Consider the following 19,577-nt stretch of genomic DNA (forward strand, 5'->3'; position numbering starts at 1 on the left):
TGAGACAATAGCCAGTTCTAGTGCCGGACTTTAAGCAGAATCCGCAAGGGTGTTCCTAGACCACTCTGTATCCACCTATGTACAACTAGAATTTCAAACAACACCTAAGCATTTGATATAGAGATGGGCAAAACAGCTCATTGCAATGAGCGGATCTGATCCGTTCAGCTCATTGAAAAGAGTCAGCTCCTTGGATCAGCTCTTCAGTTCTTTAATGCTACATATATTAAAACATAATTGTTAATATTATTATTTTAATTATTGTTCAAAAATTTGAAAAATTTATGTCATTCATTAATTTATTCATTCATTCATCTCTATTTACCTCACTTTGAAATTTTTAAAATGCTAAGCTACAGTGAGGTAATAATTTCTATTGAAAAACCGACAATTTTAAACTTCTAACATTTATTACGCTTTTTCTGACCGTCTAGTTTTAAAGTCTAGGAGTTCATTTAGAACCATCACATTTATTTCTATACAAAACTAACTCAACATTATTTTCTATTCATTATTCTAAGTTACATTTTGTTGATAACGTTTCTCAAATCGTTAATTTGAATAATTCAGTCCCTAATCTCTGATATGTATATGAACCATATCACGTGTCAAAAGTTTTCTCTTCATACTGGGTGCAGTAGGTAAATCAATGCCTTGTTTGCGCGCGCTTCTAACCCTTCTAACCATGCGTAGTTAACATTTTCATACAAGTGAGCCCATTCATCTATATTGGGTTCCCGAAATGCGAGAGGAATAAAAACAAGAGAGTAAAAAAAATACAGAGCACGGTGCTACAAACAAACCGAGTGCACATGTAGCAGTATGCTGGCGGGAAAACCCGTCGCAAGTAAAAGATCCGCTCCTTGCAAGACACAGCTCCCAGTTCGGTTCGTTTGAACCACACGGTTCGCTCGCTAGAATCGGTCGCGACTGATCCGGATCGAGATCCGTGTCGCACGGATCTGAGCTGGAGGCGCAGCTCTCGCTTCCATGTCACAGCAATTTCGAGCTGGACGGCGACATGCGAAACTGAGAGTTGTTCGGATCTTCGGATCTTTTGCTTAGTACGGTTCGTTCGCTACCGCACTACTAGGTATCTTTTGTGTGTCCGTTCGTAGCGCCGAGTATGTGGGTATGGGTTAAGAAATAGACGGCAAGCTAGATTATTTTTGCTTGTGTATTTCTTATTCCTCTCTGCAGCAGAAATGATTTCTGTTGCTTGGCTAGATGGTGCTGTCGCTTGACTTGATGGTGCTTGAGGTACAAATAATAAACGATCAGCACGTGCGCGGTACTGGACTGGAATGCTCATACAAGCTCGCTTGTGCTGTGTACCGCGAGCGTAGTATTTTCGTTTGTGCTGTACAAATACAACAGCGCGCGTACTCGAGTGCGTACGCTCGAGGGAGTTTCTCTAGGCGCGTGTTTGACAATGATTTCATCAATTTAAAGTGAGCTGCTGAGCTGGGTTTCTTTAAAAAAGATCCATGGCTCATCAGCTCAATGTAAGGAAGCGAATCTTTGGAACAGCTCCTGAGCGGAGCGCCCATCTCTAATTTGATATAGTCGTATTTCCTAATAAAAACAAACACAAAGCTTAAACTTAGAACCCAACCCATTCGATAATAATTATAAATTATTGTTAAATCAGAGCTTCTCTTTTGCTATATAAAAAAATTGTCAGAATGTCAAAAATGTCAAAATGTCACAGATTGAGAATTATTGATCGTCAATGTTGGTTGCTTGGACTGTAAACGAAAAGAGGATAAGAGAGAGGATCAAATAGATAGTGAGAGAGAAAAAAGGAAGAGAGTATGGAGAGGACGGTTTGAAAGAATGGGAAGAATGAGATTTCGAGGAGAATGATTTGGAAAGCCAACTTTGATGGATGGTAAAATCGGTGGTGAAGGAAAAAGAAAAAAAGTGGATCGGCTGAAAAAAAGAGCCGAGGAGTATTCCGGCCAATCTGGTGGTTATTTGGACGGGCCAAAAGTGATCGGAGAGACGACGCCTGATTGTTCCCCGTGCAGCGAGATTGGACCACGTGACATCCCCGACAAAACCTTGCTACTCTGAGCGGACACGTTGCTAGACGAGCCGGTTGGAACTGAGGTGTCCCTAACGAGTGTGACAAGTTTCGTCGTTGGTCGTGGTCGTTGAGCCGGACGCAATTGCCACACCACACGCCACGGAAAGCGGTGACCGAAGTCCTGGAGGTGAGGGTCTAGTGAGGTCCGGCGGGCTTGCCCCCGCTTGCTAGCACCCAAAATCCGATGTGTCACCGTGCCGTGAGCGTGGTTGGAGAAAGTCAACCTGTGAACGCTTCAGCGATAATCGACGTAGCATCCAGCCAAGGTAAACCACCACTACTCCAACCTCTATCTCTCTTATTGCATGCATGCCAGGCCATGGGCCTCCACGGATCCGGATCGGCCGCAACGAAACCCCTGCCCCTTTCAATTTTCAAAAGATAAATAAATAGATGTTTAAGCTTATTCTTTGTGTCTGTATAAAAAATTGTTTTGGAAGAGGGTCCTTTTCTGCTCGTATTGGTTCGCTTGCGTTTTTCAGTTGTTTGGTCTGTAGTGTGTCCCTTTCGAAGCAAGTGAGTGCTGACCCTGAGGCTAGAATCGCCCGAGCTAGCCAATAGAATTATTTACAAATGGCTGTTCGGCCACATTGAGAGTTGACGTAAAGTTAATGTCAACTTCTCTCCACGAACAGCCTAGATAGCCGTGTGGTGTCGGCAACTGGTTATCTGGCTAAGAATAACATTACGGATTGCCTGTTCCAGTGGTAAAAGTTCACCATACAGGTGACCCCTAATTCTCGGTGTGATGCGGCTTTATGCTTACCGTGCCTACGAATGAATTATTAGGGGGGTCTAATAAGAACCTAACCGCAAACGGAGCCTGCGAAGCACCAGGGCCCCCTTCACAGTATTTAGCCCTCGCTGCGCTAACCGGAGCTATGGCGTAGTTGACTTTTTGCATCTCCGAGATAATCGGCTACTCTTATTCAATCTCAACTTGAGGTTAAATAAGGGTGGGGTTATGAATATGTGTTTTACTTAGTTTTTCAACAAATTGTCACCTATATGGATTCGCATTATGCGTTTTTTTACAATGTAGTCTGTGTTTGTCACCTATATGGATTCGCATTATGCGTTTTTCACAGTGTTCTCTGTGTTTCGTCTTTGACGTTCGTCTTCGGCTACTCAATCTCAACTTTAGGGGTAATAAGGATGGGGTTAAGAATTTGTTTTTACTTCAACAAATTGTCACCTATATGGATTCGCAATATGCGTTTTTCACAGTGTACTCTGTGTTTCGTCTTTGACGTTCGGCCTCGGCTACTCTTGTTCAATCTCAACGTGAGGTTAAATAAGGGTAGGGTTATGAATATGTTTTTTGGCAAGTCAATTTTGGCAAGTCAATTGAATTCAACTTTGTTCCTCAACTCACTTGCCTCGTCAAAACGTAGCATAATAGCTGTACATGTCCATTCTTAGTTTAGTTCAAATGAGTCGAATAAAAGAATAATGAAAATAAGTGAAATGCGCCCTACTAAAAGAGTTAGATGTCAGGGAATATACAAGGCTTAAAAGATTGCAGTTTTTAAGGAAGTTTCTTGGAAATACACTTGGGTTAGTTTTCTTGAAATATAATTTTTAAAGTCACTGTCTTTTACAAAGTTGTTCGGAGGTTTGGAAGGTGCAGGTTGCCGGATTCAGTATATCAATAGAATTGAATAGTTATCATTTTCTGAAGAAGTTTTACATTTTCTAATCTGGATTTTTGCCTTGAGAACTCACCTCATGATAGCTTGGTTGTTCCTGTTGTGAAAAATTGATATATTAAATATATCCGTCTTGATTTTTTTGAACAAATTGATGTTCTTAAATTGAACCTGGAAAACTCTACCCATGCCAGCATATGCAACATCAATCATTGCTTACGAGCAGATGGCATTGATGACTATTTTTTCTTGATTTTGATGCATTTTGCATTTACATTTTGAGCCTGGAAAACTTAGAAGACTTAAAATGATACTCTTTCCATATAGATAACCATCTTTGCCCAAATAGCGTCCAAGACAACCAAAGGGAACGAGGCCCATGCTGATGAATACCATGCGTCACACGGCTAAATGTGCATCTCCTCTGCACAAGATCAGTTTTTGCTTACGGATAAATGAAGAAAATGTGAATAGAAGACATTGGTGATTTTTTCTTCTTGATTTTGCTGCTTGATTGACATTCATGAGCCTGGAAAACTCAACTCATGACAGCATTGGCAATATCAGCTATGGTAGATGGAGGAAATGTGAAATACGAGCAAAATACAAGTTTTTAATGACATTTTGAGCCTAGAAAATTCAACTCATTACAGAATAAACAAAATCAGTTTTGCTTGAGGATAGATGATGAAAATGAGAAATACGAGGAGCAGAAGTCATTGATAGTTTTTTTTCTTCTTGATTTTGTTACTTCATTAACATTCTTGAGCCTGAAAATTCAACTCATGACAGCATAGTCATGATCAGTTATTGCTTACGGGTAAATGTAGAAAATGTGAAACATGAGGAGCAGAAGACAATGATAATTATTTTCCTTGATTTCCTTGAATTTTGAGCCTTCAAAACTTATTTCACGACAGCATAAACAAGATCAGCTATGGTAGAAGGAGAAAGTGACAGCATAGTCAAGATCAGTTATTGCTTACGGGTAGATGTAGAAAATGTAAAATACGAGGACCAGAAGACATTGATGACTATTTTTCTTGATTTTGATGCTTGATTGACATTTTTGAGCCTGGAAAACTCAACTCATGATAGCATATTCTTTAGAGATTTCAATGAGAGTTCTTCTCGGTTTCCGATGAGAGTCCTTTTCGGATGCTGATGGGAATTGTGGAGATTATCATGCTGATAGGCAAGCGAAGGTCTGCTGGAAAACTGTCACTCCAGTCCGTGATGGTTGATCACAAGTCTGGCGAAGTACCACGATTGCTATTTTGGTGGCTCTCCGTTGATGTTCATATCAAGCTTACTTTGAGGCTTTCAATAGATGTATCAATTAGATATGATATAGCTTTTTCATAATTAACACCAAGTGCAATTTCACTGGCACACAGGAATCTTTCTCCGAAATGAGAAACAAGCTCATTTGTCTTCCACTCATTTCATTATGATAGGGTGAATATGGGAGATAACTCTTTTGTCGTCAAACTTTTTCAGTAATTAATTATGCTATATGTTGAAAATTAATATCACTGCTAACTAACTTTTCAAGTCCTAGGGGGCTAATTTTTTTTTCTAGGGAGGGCCAAGCCCCCCTTTATTTACGCCAATGGGCACATACCGATGGTTTTCTATAGAGAAGACCAAATATATTTTAATTTTCTCGTAAGCATTCTCCAATTAATATTCAGTTTTACTTAAATGGTCACGAAATAGAAAAAGTTTTGATTCACAAATATCTTTGTAGGGCAGGGCTTTCCTAAGACGCGCGGCTACAAAGCAAGACCATGCTGAGGGTGGCTGGGTTCGATTCCCGGTGCCGGTCTAGGCAATTTTCGGATTGGAAATTGTCTTGACTTCCCTGGGCATAAAAATATCATCGTGTTAGCCTCATGATAAACCTACGAATGCAAAAATGATAACTTGGCTTAGAAACCTCGCAGTTAATAACTGTGGAACTGCTTAATGAACACTGGCGGCTATTTCCCATTGTGAGGATATGTACCAGTAAGAAGAAGAAGGGTAGAGTAAGACGGTATAATGCGCCCCACCTGGCCAAAACGCACCCTTTGATTTCTAGCAAACTATAACTAACTAAGGGTAAAAATCAGTTGATACCTTTAAATATTTGTAAAACCATCATACTATGTGAATGTGGTAGTATTTTTGAATTACATAATGAAAATAATAGTAAAATACACTTGTCATAAGACGAGTTTGTACAATCCCATTGAAATTCCACCACTTAATTGTATCTTGACAGATACGTATTTCGACCTCAACAGTAGGGGAGACTGGGGAGACTTGACCCCCTTTTTCTGATTTCCGATGTATCACCGCCAAAAATAAATAGGCATACGCGATTTCCACACAAACTCTATAAGAAATGTAGTATTTAACTTTACTGATGTATGACAGTCCTTAAATTATTGTTGTTATTCATACACAATCGATTTTTTTGGAGTGCTGTCAAAAATCTACTTTTTAAATTTTCGGATTTTCGGAAATTGATCCCTCTCCTAAGAACTTGCTCTGATAAAATTTGAAAGGTGCCCTCAGATTTTTAAAATATTTTTCCTTAAAATACGCAGAATTTTCGAATTGCTGTGCGTATACATGAACGATTTTTGTTATTGAATTCGACAGCACATGCAATTTTAAAATGTGGGGTGACTTGATCCCCTTTTTATGATATCTACGCAATACATATTTTTTTACTGCCAAAACTTCATCAAATCTGTCAAATCTACAAAAATTAGAAGCATGAGAACAGATTAATATTTTTTTTAAATTTTTCGCCGAAATTTGGTATGGGTGACTAATGAGGGATCAAGTTGAAGCAATAACTTCAAATCAAAATATTCCAAAACTTTGATTGAATTTTGACATTTTCATTATTACAGATCATTAAGCATATTTAAGCCTTTGTGCTGTGAAAAAAAACGAAAGCATTTGGTCATTGTTATGAAAAGTTGTTCAAATTTTGCGTGGCCAATAAAAAAATCTTTGGGAAGCTCAAAAAATACAAACCGCCCCGCAGAATAAATAAGGTTGGCAATCCAAAAAGTAACTCATCACATAAAGGTCATTTGTTTAGAGGATCTATACTAAAAAATACGCTAGAGCATAACTATTTTAGTTCTCGATAAAACAGGGGGTGATCAAGTCTCCCTGGGGATCAAGTCTCCTCACCTTCCCCTAAGGCCGTCTTCAGTGTCTCGTACTTGACTCGACTTAGTAAAATACAAAAAGTTACAGTTTTGATGTAACTTTCAATATTTGTTTATAACATAACATTACCAACTGGACACAAGCGCAGCGAGCCTGCAGCAGTTGCTTCCAAATGATATGGAAACTATTGAAATGTAGAACAAACCTGCTTAAATGGACTAATCTTAGTTTTTAATGTCAAGCACATAAGGATTTGTATCCTTTATATTATGGAATTGATAAAATACTAATAAAGGGTTATGAAACGTCTATAGTAAAGGTGGGGCGTATTGCCCAGGCACTTGTTGAAATCCATTTTTCACGACTTTTCAAAAAAGCTTTATTACTTGTTCTCTGCAAGGATGTTAACGATCCTTCAGTAATTTGCGTTCGATCATTTAGTAGTTTGTCAATAACACATTCCAGAAGCTGAATTTCAAATTAAGTTGTATGGTGAGCTTATAGTGCGAAGGTTTTTCTACAACTCTACCTAATGGTTCGTTGTTTGAATTCCACTAATAACGGAGTAATAGCTATAGTTTCAGTAACTTAGACTAAATGATAACAAAATTCCAATCATTCAGTTTAAGTTACTGCAACTAGCGCTCTAACTCCGTTATTAGTTGAATTCTAATAAAGAACCATTAGGAAAAATTGTAGAAAAACCTTCGCACTAGAAGTTCACCATACAACATATTTCGATGCAAATTCGCGGTGGGTGGCTCACAATGTCTTCTCTTGAACCTCTTCCTATCATATATTTCGTCTTCGACGTGTTGATGACTAGTCCGATCCGTTTGGCTTCCCTCTTCAGTCTGATGTAGGCTTCCTCCATTTTCTCAAAGTTACGTGCCATAATATCTATGTCGTCGGCGAAGCCAAATAGCTGGACGGACATATTGAAAATTGTACCACTCGTGTTAATCCTTGCTCTTCGTATTACCCCTTCCAAAGCGATGTTGAATAGCAGACACGAAAGACCATCACCTTGCCGTAACCCTCTGCGGGTTTCGAAGGGACTCGAGAATGCCCCTGAAAGTCAAACTACGCACATCACCAGATTCATCGTCGCTTTGATCAACCGTGTCAGTTTATCCGGAAATTCGTGTTCGTGCGGTAGCTGCCATAGCTGGTCCCGATCGATTGCGGTTTTGAAGTCGATGAATAGATGATGTGTGGGCACGTTGTATTCGCGGCATTTTTGCAGTACTTGGCGAATGGCGAACACCTGGTCCACAGACAAACAGACGTCTCACTCAGCACATAGTTCACCTTTTCAACGATTGATTTAAATTTTTGTAGCTGGTCAATTGGCCACCGATGGCGCTTCCATCGGTTTCGCTTGTGTTTGACGCTTGCTCACTATCGCCATCTGGTTGCCGCTTAGCCACACACAGTGATTTTAGCATTGGGCGGCAATGTTTCCGCAACAATGATTTTGATTGCATTTTGTTCCAAGTGAGACGTCTGTTTCTCTGTGCCTGGTCCGTGGTGGAGCGTTCGCCCATAAAACCCGCTTGATACTGCCTCACGAACTCCCTTGCAGTTGGTGCTAGTCAACGCCATAAAATTTGGGAGAGTACCTTGTAGGCGGCGTTCAGCAATGTGATTGCGCGGTAGTTGCTACAATCCAGCTTATCGCCCTTTTTGTAGATGGGACACACGACACCTTCCATCCACTCCTGCGGCAAAACTTCCTCCTCCCAAATCTTGGTAATGACCCAGTGCAGCGCTCTAGCCAGTGCCTCACCACCGTGTTTAAATAGCTCTCCTGGTAGTTGGTCAACCCCAGAGGCTTTGTTGTTCTTCAGCCGGCCAATCTCCTGGATTTCTTGGAGATCCGGAGCCGGTAGAATTATGTCCTGCGCGCGTTCCCCCAGGTCCATCACCATACCGCCATCTTCGTCTGCCACATCGCCATTCAGGTGTTCTTCGTAGTGCTGCCGCCACCTTTGGATCACCTCACGCTCGTTGGTAAGAAGGTTCCCGTTTATGTCCTTACACATATCAAGCATTGGCATGTGGCCCTTACGTGAACGGTTCAACTTTTCATAGAACTTTCGTGTGTTATTAGCGAGGTACAGTTGCTCCGTCTCTTCACGGTCTCGATCTTCCTGCTGACGCTTTTTCCTCCGGAAAATCGAGTTTTGTCTGTTCCGCGCCTGTTTATATCGTGCCTCGTTCGCCCTCGTGCGGTTTTGCAGCAATCTCGCCCATGCTGCATTCTTCTCTTCTACTCTGCTCACTCACTGCTCATATTCGCCGTCATGCCAGTCGTTTCTCTGATCCGGGGGCAGCAATGGCGGATCGAATATCTCTCCAGCCATCTTCAACAGACGCTGCGCCTAGCTGCTCTTCCGTTGGGAGTGCCACTTCCAGCTGCTGCGCGTATTCTTGGGCTAGTCTACCGTCTTGTAACCGCCCAATGTTAAGCCGCGGAGTCCGACTTCGACGCGTGTTGTACACCGTCGAGAGTTTTGAGCGCAGGCATACTGCAACGAGGTAGTGGTCGGATTCAATATTCGCACTGCGGTAAGTACGGACGTTCGTGATGTCGGAGAAGATTTTACCGTCGATTAGAGCGTCATCAATTTGGTTTTCCGTTTCTTTGTTAGGTGATCTCCATGTGGCCTTATGGATATTTTTGCAGGGAATGAAGGCGCTTCGGACTACCATTCCGCGGGAGGCTGCGAAGTTTATGCATCGTTGGCCGTTGTCATTCGATACGGTGTGCAGACTATCCGGTCCGATGACCGGTCTATACATTTCCTCCCTTCCTACCTGTGCGTTCATGTCACCGATGACGATTTTGATGTCCCGCAGTGGGCATCCATCGTATGTCTGCTCCAGCTGTGCGTAGAACGCTTCTTTCTCGTCGTCGGGTCTCCTTTCGTGTGGGCAATGCACGTTGATGATGCTATAGTTGAAGAAACGGCCTTTAATCCTCAGCTTGCACATCTTTGCGTTGATTGGCTACCACCCAATCACACGATGGCGCATCTTACTCAGCACTATGAAGCCGGTTCCCAGCTCGTTGGTGGTGCCACAGCTTTGGTAGAAGGAAGGCGCTCGATGCCCGCTTTTCCACACTTTCTGTCCTGTCGAACAAATTTCCTGCAGCGCTATGACGTCGAAGTTGCAGGGATGTAATTCATCGTAGATTATCCTGTCGCAACCTGCGAAGCCTAGCGACTTGCAGTTCCATGTTCCAAGCTTCCAATCGTGATCCTTTATTCGTCGCCTAGGTCTTTGCCGATTATATCGAGTTTTTCCAGGCGGCTTATTGGGCCTGCGCAAACCTCCTATCTTGCCGGAGGGCCGTCGTGTCAGGGCTGTTAGGCGTCCCACCTAACACCAGGACTTGGGCTTGTGCGCTTTGAGCGGCACACGGTCGCTTTGGCGGAGCCTACTTGCGGATACATGCAGCTTTTTATAGAGGTTTAACAGGGCCCACTGTCAAACCCCACCACATCCTAGGCAGGCGCCACAACTCGCAGATGGCCTGGGGAGGGGTCGTCAAGCCCTTGGACATAGTCCCTGCTGCCCCTAAAAATCTACACTACAACGGCCTCCAATATGTTTTCTGCAGCTATAACCCATCCCAACAGATCCTTATATAAGTGCCAAGAAACGTTATACCAATCTTTCTGCATTTCAATACACTCAATACACACGAGGCCGTTGTTGCGTAGGTCTTACGAGCCGAGCTTCAGAACATTTCGCGCATTCTAGAATGTCATTATGGGGCACGCAGAAAAACTTACAATAAGTCATTTGATTTCTTTGAACTGGGCAGGATGATCTTGTGCAATTTAACATCGCACATACGAATCACCCATCATGTTTACATTGCTTGCACTCGCGACTGACCTCGTGATGAAGGAAGAATTGACTGGCCGCGAGTGTGTCTCTTGCATGCGATGGCTGCTACGATCTGTCATGTGACTGAAGAACAGTATATTAGACTTGTTCATGTTTATAGGCCTGTCCAACGCCACACATCTCCCCTCTTCTCTAAAAAAAATAACGACTGGCATCTATGTTTAAAGAAGAAAATAACTTTACCGACATATTATTAATGATGGGAATACTCTCTCACAATGATAAAAAGGCATCTTGAACCAAACGATCACTTCCGGCGCATTATTGTACAGCGAGCGTCTAATTTCGTAATCGAAAAACACTATGGATAAACCATCATTATGGTTGCCCAACTAAATTTGGAAAATCATTCTCAAGACATTCCCGTGCAGTGGTAACTCGCAATGGAAACACCATTTTTAATAACTCTTTTTTGCTTCTAGTAAAAAATCATCAGTACTAATACTACCTTTACTTTCTTTGAGCACACGTCTATTTCAATATGAAACTATAAATGTCAAACAACCAGCAAAAAAAACTAGAAACCGATCCGGAATAGTATCGATAAACTGTTCTTAACTATAGGCGGATATCTTTTCTCAATGCAATCAATCTCCATGAGCACCTTACGAATCCACGATAAAATCTTAATTCTTATGGGCGTTCTACCATTGTGGGAAAATTAAAATCTTGCCTGCGGACGTTCTACTACAGAGTTCTCACCATTTCGGTCTGTAGTACCGGAATCTATTCTTCTTGCGGGCCTCCCACCAACGCAGAGGAAGAATCTACTGAATGCGGGCGTCCCACCACGCTGAATTGTGATCATTCCGATCCACAATAACACCATTCTTCTTGCGGGCGTCCCACCAACGCAGAGGAAGAATCTACTGGATGCGGGCGTCCCACCACGCTGAATTGTGATCATTCCGATCCACAATAACACCATTCTTCTTGCGGGCGTCCCACCAACGCAGAGGAAGAATCTACTGAATGCGGGCGTCCCACCACGCTGAATTGTGATCATTTCGATCCACAATAACACCATTCTTCTTGCGGGCGTCCCACCAACGCAGAGGAAGAATCTACTGAATGCGGGCGTCCCACCACGCTGAATTGTGATCATTCCGATCCACAATAACACCATTCTTCTTGCGGGCGTCCCACCAACGCAGAGGAAGAATCTACTGAATGCGGGCGTCCCACCACGCTGAATTGTGATCATTCCGATCCACAATAACACCATTCTTCTTGCGGGCGTCCCACCAACGCAGAGGAAGAATCTACTGAATGCGGGCGTCCCACCACGCTGAATTGTGATCATTCCGATCCACAATAACACCATTCTTCTTGCGGGCGTCCCACCAACGCAGAGGAAGAATCTACTGAATGCGGGCGTCCCACCACGCTGAATTGTGATCATTCCGATCCACAATAACACCATTTTTCTTGCGGGCGTCCCACCAACGCAGAGGATAAAACACTTGAACGCGGGTGTCTTTTCAAGCTTAACTAAATAACTAAAAACAATAAAACTCTCTTTGTTGAACTCCTCGCTGAACTAACATCCTTAAATTTTCCAACAGAAAGATCAACAACATTCAAAAAGTACTTTTACGAATTTTTGGCAACACAGGCCACCAACAAAATTCACCTAATCAAAATATTGCTTTCTAAGCATAATACATCTAATCCACGAGGCATTGCAGATATTTTATGTCACCGTATCATTCGATTTCACTACACTCAGATACAAGAAGCATTGCAATTGCATATTTTCGGTAAATTCAACTATTGCAATCAAGAAGAAAATTCTGAAAACAACAACATTGAACATAACACATAGTTTTGAAAATGGAACTTGTAAATAGTTATTTATGGAACAACTCTTTCTCATAAGTAAATTTCAAATTTTCATTCGTCTTACTGAAAATCACTCCTATACTTTTTCAACAGTACTTTCAATTTTATCAATAATTTTATTGTGTGTGTATTGATAATCATACTTTAATTTAAAAAGCCTTACTAAAACCGGTTCATATATCGCCTTGCTCCGAAGTTAATCATCTTTCACCCATCGCACACTTGGAATAATCCATCAACAAACAAATCCTACTCTTCTCTTCTACTACCAAATCTACTACTCTATTTAACTAATCTAAAGAAAGCCTTACGAAAGTTACTCTGTTTTTCATAGCAATCAAAGAGTATGAACCATAAAATGCCAGCTCATAAACGTCCCAAACATCCGATGTCCAAGAACAGCACCCAAAGGCAGGTTCGATGGATAAAATCAAAACATCAAAAATCATTGTCAGAAAATCTCCATAATAAGCTGTAAAAAAATATTCTTCGCATAGATGTGTGCATTCTGAGCGCAGCTGAGAGAGTACACGCGAAAATAAACTCATACTATTGAGGTTTTCATCATTATCATTGTTTACAAAGCATTTATTTGTTTTCTGTTAGAAATTACCGTCTTGCCTGTTTGCTGCTAGATTATTCATGTCATTACATTCTAGGCATAAAATGCTGAAGAAAACATTAATAAAAAGTAAAACGTTACAAACATCATTTTGTGTTCGGATCTACCGAAATGTTCAAGCAGAATCATATCAAAACAAAACCTTAAATGTAAATAATCGGGCTGCCGCTATACGGCTCATAACATATCTTATAGCGAACTACCAACAAAACTCAATAAGTGAACGGTATGAATTAATTTTACATTCGGCGCAATCACTTATGCAATGCGGCAAATCGAAGAAATAGTTGTAACTAATTAAAAAACAACACAATGACAATTCCACGTGAAAAAATCGCAATGTGTGCACTGAGAGGAGAGTTGCGGGTCTGTAGCAAAACATTTTGAAAATTAGAATCTCTCGAGTCCGCGGCTCCCAGCCCGAGAGCGGCATCCACACAAATATAACGAAACCATTACTCCTTACCAGTGGCGTAGCCACGGGGGTGGTTTTGGACATAAACCCCCCCCCAGAGACAAAATTTTTTGAACTATTTTTTTTTCGAAAAAAATGTTCAGAAAACCCGCCCCAGACCAATTTTCTGACTACGCCACTGCTCCTTACCTATGCAAAAAAAAAGCTTCGCCGCTCCAACCTCTTTTCGGCTTCCCGTGAAGTTCGTTCAAAACTGCTAAGCACAAATCTTTACACAACATGATGGGTGATTCCACAAGCAACGCCAGCACACACTCCTGGCAGGATCGCCAAATGTGCAATTTAACATCGCACATACGAATCACCCATCTGTCATAATATTCGTATTGTAAAGGTTCCACTGTAAAACCAGTCTATCATAAATTCAAGTCACTCGATGTAAAAAAAGAATAAAGACTCACTCGTGTGTAATGGAGTAAACGCAAAAGATGGTTGTCTAGTTAATTTACTTCTTCGTCTCCGGAATTATAACAGTTGGCGACGAGACGGGTAGAATTGGAAATCACAAGAGACGAGAAAAAAAATTACGATACCCTGGATCAAGGAATTTCCTGCACGAGACACAAAAGGAAATAATCGTTCCAAAACGCCGGATCGGCCGGTTTCGCTACTTGTGGTGCTATGCATTCGGGCCAAAGTTTGCAACGTAAGCGATCAGAGTGAGGTTGTGCTGGTGGTACGTATTTTGTTGCTGCTTGGTGGTGAAGTTCGAAGGAAGATTGCTGCTGTCACCGAGAAATAATGGCTAATGCGAATCAACCTGCTCCTCCTGCTCCTGCCACCGGAAATGCTGCTGCTTTCCCACCTACATTCGCAATTGAACCGTTCGACCGAAATAAGTCAAAATGGTCAAGGTGGGTAAAACGTTTTGAGGGAGCGTTAGACATTTTTGCTGTTCCACCTGCGAATCGGAAGATGATGATACTTTACTACATGGGAGCCGAAGCATACAACTTGTTGTGTGACCACCTTGCTCCGGAGGAGCCGGAAAACAAAACATACCAAGAAATCGTGACTGCTTTGGAGAAGTTCTTTGACCCGGAGCCTCTGGAAATGGTCGAACTCTGGAAGTTTCGGTCAAGATCACAGAAGGAGGGCGAACCAGTGATGGATTTCATTATGGCACTACAAAGGGAATCGAAGCATTGTAATTTCGGCGATTACTTGGAGAAAGCTCTACGCAACCAACTGGTATTTGGCTTACGGAACCAACGAATCAAGACAAGGTTGATTGAGGAGAAGGCCCTCACGTTCGAAAAGGCGAAGGAAATTGCGATGTCCATGGAAGCATCCGGAGAAGGTGTGGAAGTGCTTACACGGAAAACTCATGAGCTAAATCTGATGGAGAATATTCGAAGCGAGACTCGACGACGGACAACACCCGACACGGACTCAATAAAAACATCTGTTTGCAAGGTACCTAACCCCACTACTAACAAATGTTTCAGATGTGGAAGTGAGACACACCTAGCGAATAGGTGTGTACATAAAGATACTGTTTGCAATAAATGTAAGAAAAAAGGCCACTTGCAACGAGTGTGTCTCAGTTCCACAGCCGATAAACTTGGTAGGCGGAAGAGGCAACAAACGAATCTTCTCGAAGAAGATACAGAGTCGAATTCAATGATTGATGAGGCAAATGATATTTGTGTTTTTGACGTATGCGAAATAAATGATGATAAACAGTACTCCAAGATATTTTTAAAGCTTAGAACAGGGAGCACTTTAATTAAATTTGAGGTCGATAGTGGATCTCCAGTATCTTTAATGAGTATTGCCGACAAAAAGAAATACATGAAACATGTGCCATTGCAGGAATCAAATCTAGAGTTACGAAGCTACTGTGGGAGTAAGATTCAAGTACTCGGATTACTTCGGGTAAGAGTGCGATTTGAAAAGCAGATTAACGATTTGCGTTTGTTTGTGGTTGAAGGAAATAGACACCCTTTACTCGGTCGTGAATGGATGCGTGTACTGAAAGTAAATTGGAATGACGTAATCAGTCAAAGTTCTCCGACGGTTAACAGTGTATCTTTTGATTCTATCGGTAAATCTTTAGTGAATGATTTGAAGAACAAGTTTCCTACTGTATTCGACAGTTCAGTGGGACAGATGCAACACGTTCAAGCTTCGCTCACACTTAAGTCCAACAGCAAACCGGTGTTCCTTAAAGCTCGTCCCCTTCCGTTTTCAATTAAAGAAGTCGTTGAACAGGAAATCAAAAGCTTGGTACAGAATGGGATTTTAGTCAAGGTTAATCACAGTGAGTGGGCCACACCAGTGGTTCCAGTCATGAAGTCTCAAAACAGTGTAAGGCTTTGTGGAGATTACAAACTGACTGTAAACAAAAATCTCCTGGTGGATGAACATCCATTGCCAACAATTGATGAGTTATTTGCCAATATGGCAGGGGGAGTAAAATTTTCTAAAATTGACCTTAAGCAGGCTTACCTCCAAATGACTGTACGTCCCGAGGACCAACAGATATTGACCCTGAATACACATCTCGGATTGTTTCAACCCACTCGCTTGATGTACGGCGTGGCGTCAGCACCCGCCATTTTCCAAAGGGAAATTTCTCAAATTTTGCAAGATATTCCAGGCGTTTCTGTATTCTTGGATGACGTAAAAGTAACTGGTCCTGATGCGGAAACGCATTTGGCCAGATTGCATGAAGTTTTGCGAAGATTTGAAGCGTATAATATGCGTATCAATCTAGCCAAATGCGATTTTTTTGCTGATCGTATTGAATACTGTGGTTATGCTGTTGATCGTGAGGGAATTAGTAAGATGGAAGACAAAGTAGTTGCAATACAGGAAATGCCTCAACCAAGAAACAAGGAGCAAGTAAGAGCTTTTATGGGTCTTGTAAATTATTATGGCCGTTTCATGCCAGATTTAAGTTCAAATATATACCCAATTAACAATCTTCTGAAAGATAATACACCTTTTAAATGGGATGCCGCATGTGAAAATGCATTTAAATGGGTTAAATCTGAAATGCAGTCCGAGCGAGTTTTGGTGCACTATGACATGAATTTGCCCTTAGTATTAGCAACTGATGCTTCTCCATATGGCGTAGGCGCAGTGTTGAGCCACATTTACCCGGATGGAAGCGAACGTCCTATACAATATGCGTCACAAACTCTCAATCTAACTCAACAAAACTATACCCAAGTTGACAAAGAGGCATATGCCATTATATTTGGAGTGAAAAGGTTTCATCAATTCCTTTTCGGCAGAAAGTTTATTCTAATTACGGATAATAAACCAGTGGCACAAATTTTCTCACCTGATAAGGGACTGCCAACATTATCAGCTATGAGAATGCAGCATTATGCTGTATTCCTCGAGAGTTTTGATTTCGAAATTCGTTATCGTAATTCTAAGCTTCACGGAAATGCAGATGGCATGTCTCGACTACCCGTTCTTGATTCTTCCAGTAAACCGTACTTAGAAGTGGCTGATGTCCTAGAAATTCAACAAATTGAGACGCTTCCTGTGTCTGTAATCGAACTATCTCAGCATACAGCAAAAGACACACAGTTACGAAATTTGATTCAAGGCTTGCAGACTGGTAGAACTGTAGATAGTCGTGATCGTTTTGGGATAAATCAATGTGAATTTTCAATGCAGAAAGGTTGTTTAATGAGAGGAATTCGAGTATACATACCGCCCACTTTACGTCGCAGAGTTTTAGATGAGTTACATGCTGGACATTTCGGAATTTCACGTATGAAGTCGCTCGCAAGGTCATATTGCTGGTGGTACAATATTGACAATGATATTGTTGATATTGCTCAGAATTGTGTAGATTGTGCTAGAATACGGCCGGATCCAATAAAGGCGCCATTTCATTCATGGGAAAGACCAACTGAGGCTTTTCAACGGATTCACGTCGATTTTGCTGGACCGTTCATGGGATTATATTTCCTAATCATAGTCGATGCCTATAGTAAGTGGCCTGAGGTCAAGGTGATACCCGACATGACAACTGATACTACCATACAAAGATTGAAAGAGTTTTTTGCAACATTTGGTTTACCATCAGTCATAGTTTCTGATCGTGGAACCCAATTTACTTCGGATCAATTCAGGTTGTTTCTTATGAACAATGGCATTATTCATAAAATGGGTGCCCCGTATCATCCGGCCACAAACGGGCAAGCTGAACGTTATGTTCAAACAATTAAAGATAAATTGAAAGCTTTAAAATGCTCCCGATCTGAAGTAAATTTGGCGTTGCCCGATATACTTCTCGCATACAGGAGAACAATTCATCCGGTCACTGGAAAAAGCCCCTCAATGCTAGTATTTGGTAGACAATTGAAATCGCGTATTGATCTTATGATACCTAATGTTGAAAGCGAACTCAGTGATCGCGGGGAGGAAAAGGTCACGCGTTCATTCGAAGAAAATAATAGGGTTGCAGCCAGGGACTTTCTCGCAGGGTCTGAAAAATGGAAATTTGGGATTGTCACAGAAAAGCTAGGTAAATTACATTACATGGTTAGACTTGATGATGGTAGGCTCTGGAAACGGCACATTGACCAACTGCGATCAGGCCCTATCCACCAGACTACTTTTCCCAGTTCTCAGGTCTATCTACCTGAAAGTCGTCTCCAGCAGCGTTCATATGAACCTAATGCGAGTTCTCATGAGCAAATGCCTGTTCCGTCGGAAAGTACTGATGTCTGCTTATCATCTGATCAAGCTGAAATTGATACCCCAATTATTTCCAACAACGCAACCACAAACATGGTTCCAAATCGTAATACTTTAAAATCGAATGGCACTCCAAAAGATTTCCATATAAGCCCACGAAATGAAAGCGCTATCAGAAGATCGACTAGAGTTAGAAGACCTCCAACAAGGTTGGATTTATAAGCATACTCACACTACTAACAAGAATTCCAGTTCCTCATCCATTCCTGAAACAAAAATATGTGATCCATAACCCCGAGTCGGCCACGGGTAATCATGGTCTTCCAAATACTAACATTCTGAATGTTATTCGTAGGGAGGAAGAGATGTCATAATATTCGTATTGTAAAGGTTCCACTGTAAAACCAGTCTATCATAAATTCAAGTCACTCGATGTAAAAAAAGAATAAAGACTCACTCGTGTGTAATGGAGTAAACGCAAAAGATGGTTGTCTAGTTAATTTACTTCTTCGTCTCCGGAATTATAACACCATCATGTTTACATTGCTTGCACTCGCGACTGACCTCGTGATGAAGGAAGAATTGACTGCCCGCGAGTGTGTCTCTTGCATGCGATGGCTGCTGCGATCTGTCATGTGACTGAAGAACAGTATATTAGACTTGTTCATGTTTATAGGCCTGTCCAACGCCACACAGATCTGAACTTGATTTGAAACAAGCATTGCGCTTCTACTTGATTATAGATCTGACGACCTGATCTCAAGAACGTTTTGGATGGCCTTCAGTGTATTGAAATGCAGGAAGATCGGTATAACGTTTCTTGGCAGGTATCTAAGGATCTGTTGGGAAGGGTTTTGATAGCTGCCGAAAAAATATTGGAGGCCGTTGTTGCGTAGATCTTACGAGCCGAACTTCCGAATATTTCGCGCATTCTAGAATGTCACAATGGGGCACGCAGCAAAAATTCCCATGAGTCATTTGATATCTTTGAACTGAGTAGGTTGTACTCTGAGTATTTTTATGTGCACATTACCTTTTGCTTCTATTGTAGAATTCAAGACCTGAACTCAGGGATATTTGGAATGAACTGGAATGTTCCAAAATAGTATCTTCAACATATAAATTTGATTACATATATGT

This window comes from Armigeres subalbatus, chromosome 3, assembly GCF_024139115.2.
Source record: "Armigeres subalbatus isolate Guangzhou_Male chromosome 3, GZ_Asu_2, whole genome shotgun sequence".
Taxonomy (NCBI): Eukaryota; Metazoa; Arthropoda; class Insecta; order Diptera; family Culicidae; genus Armigeres; species Armigeres subalbatus.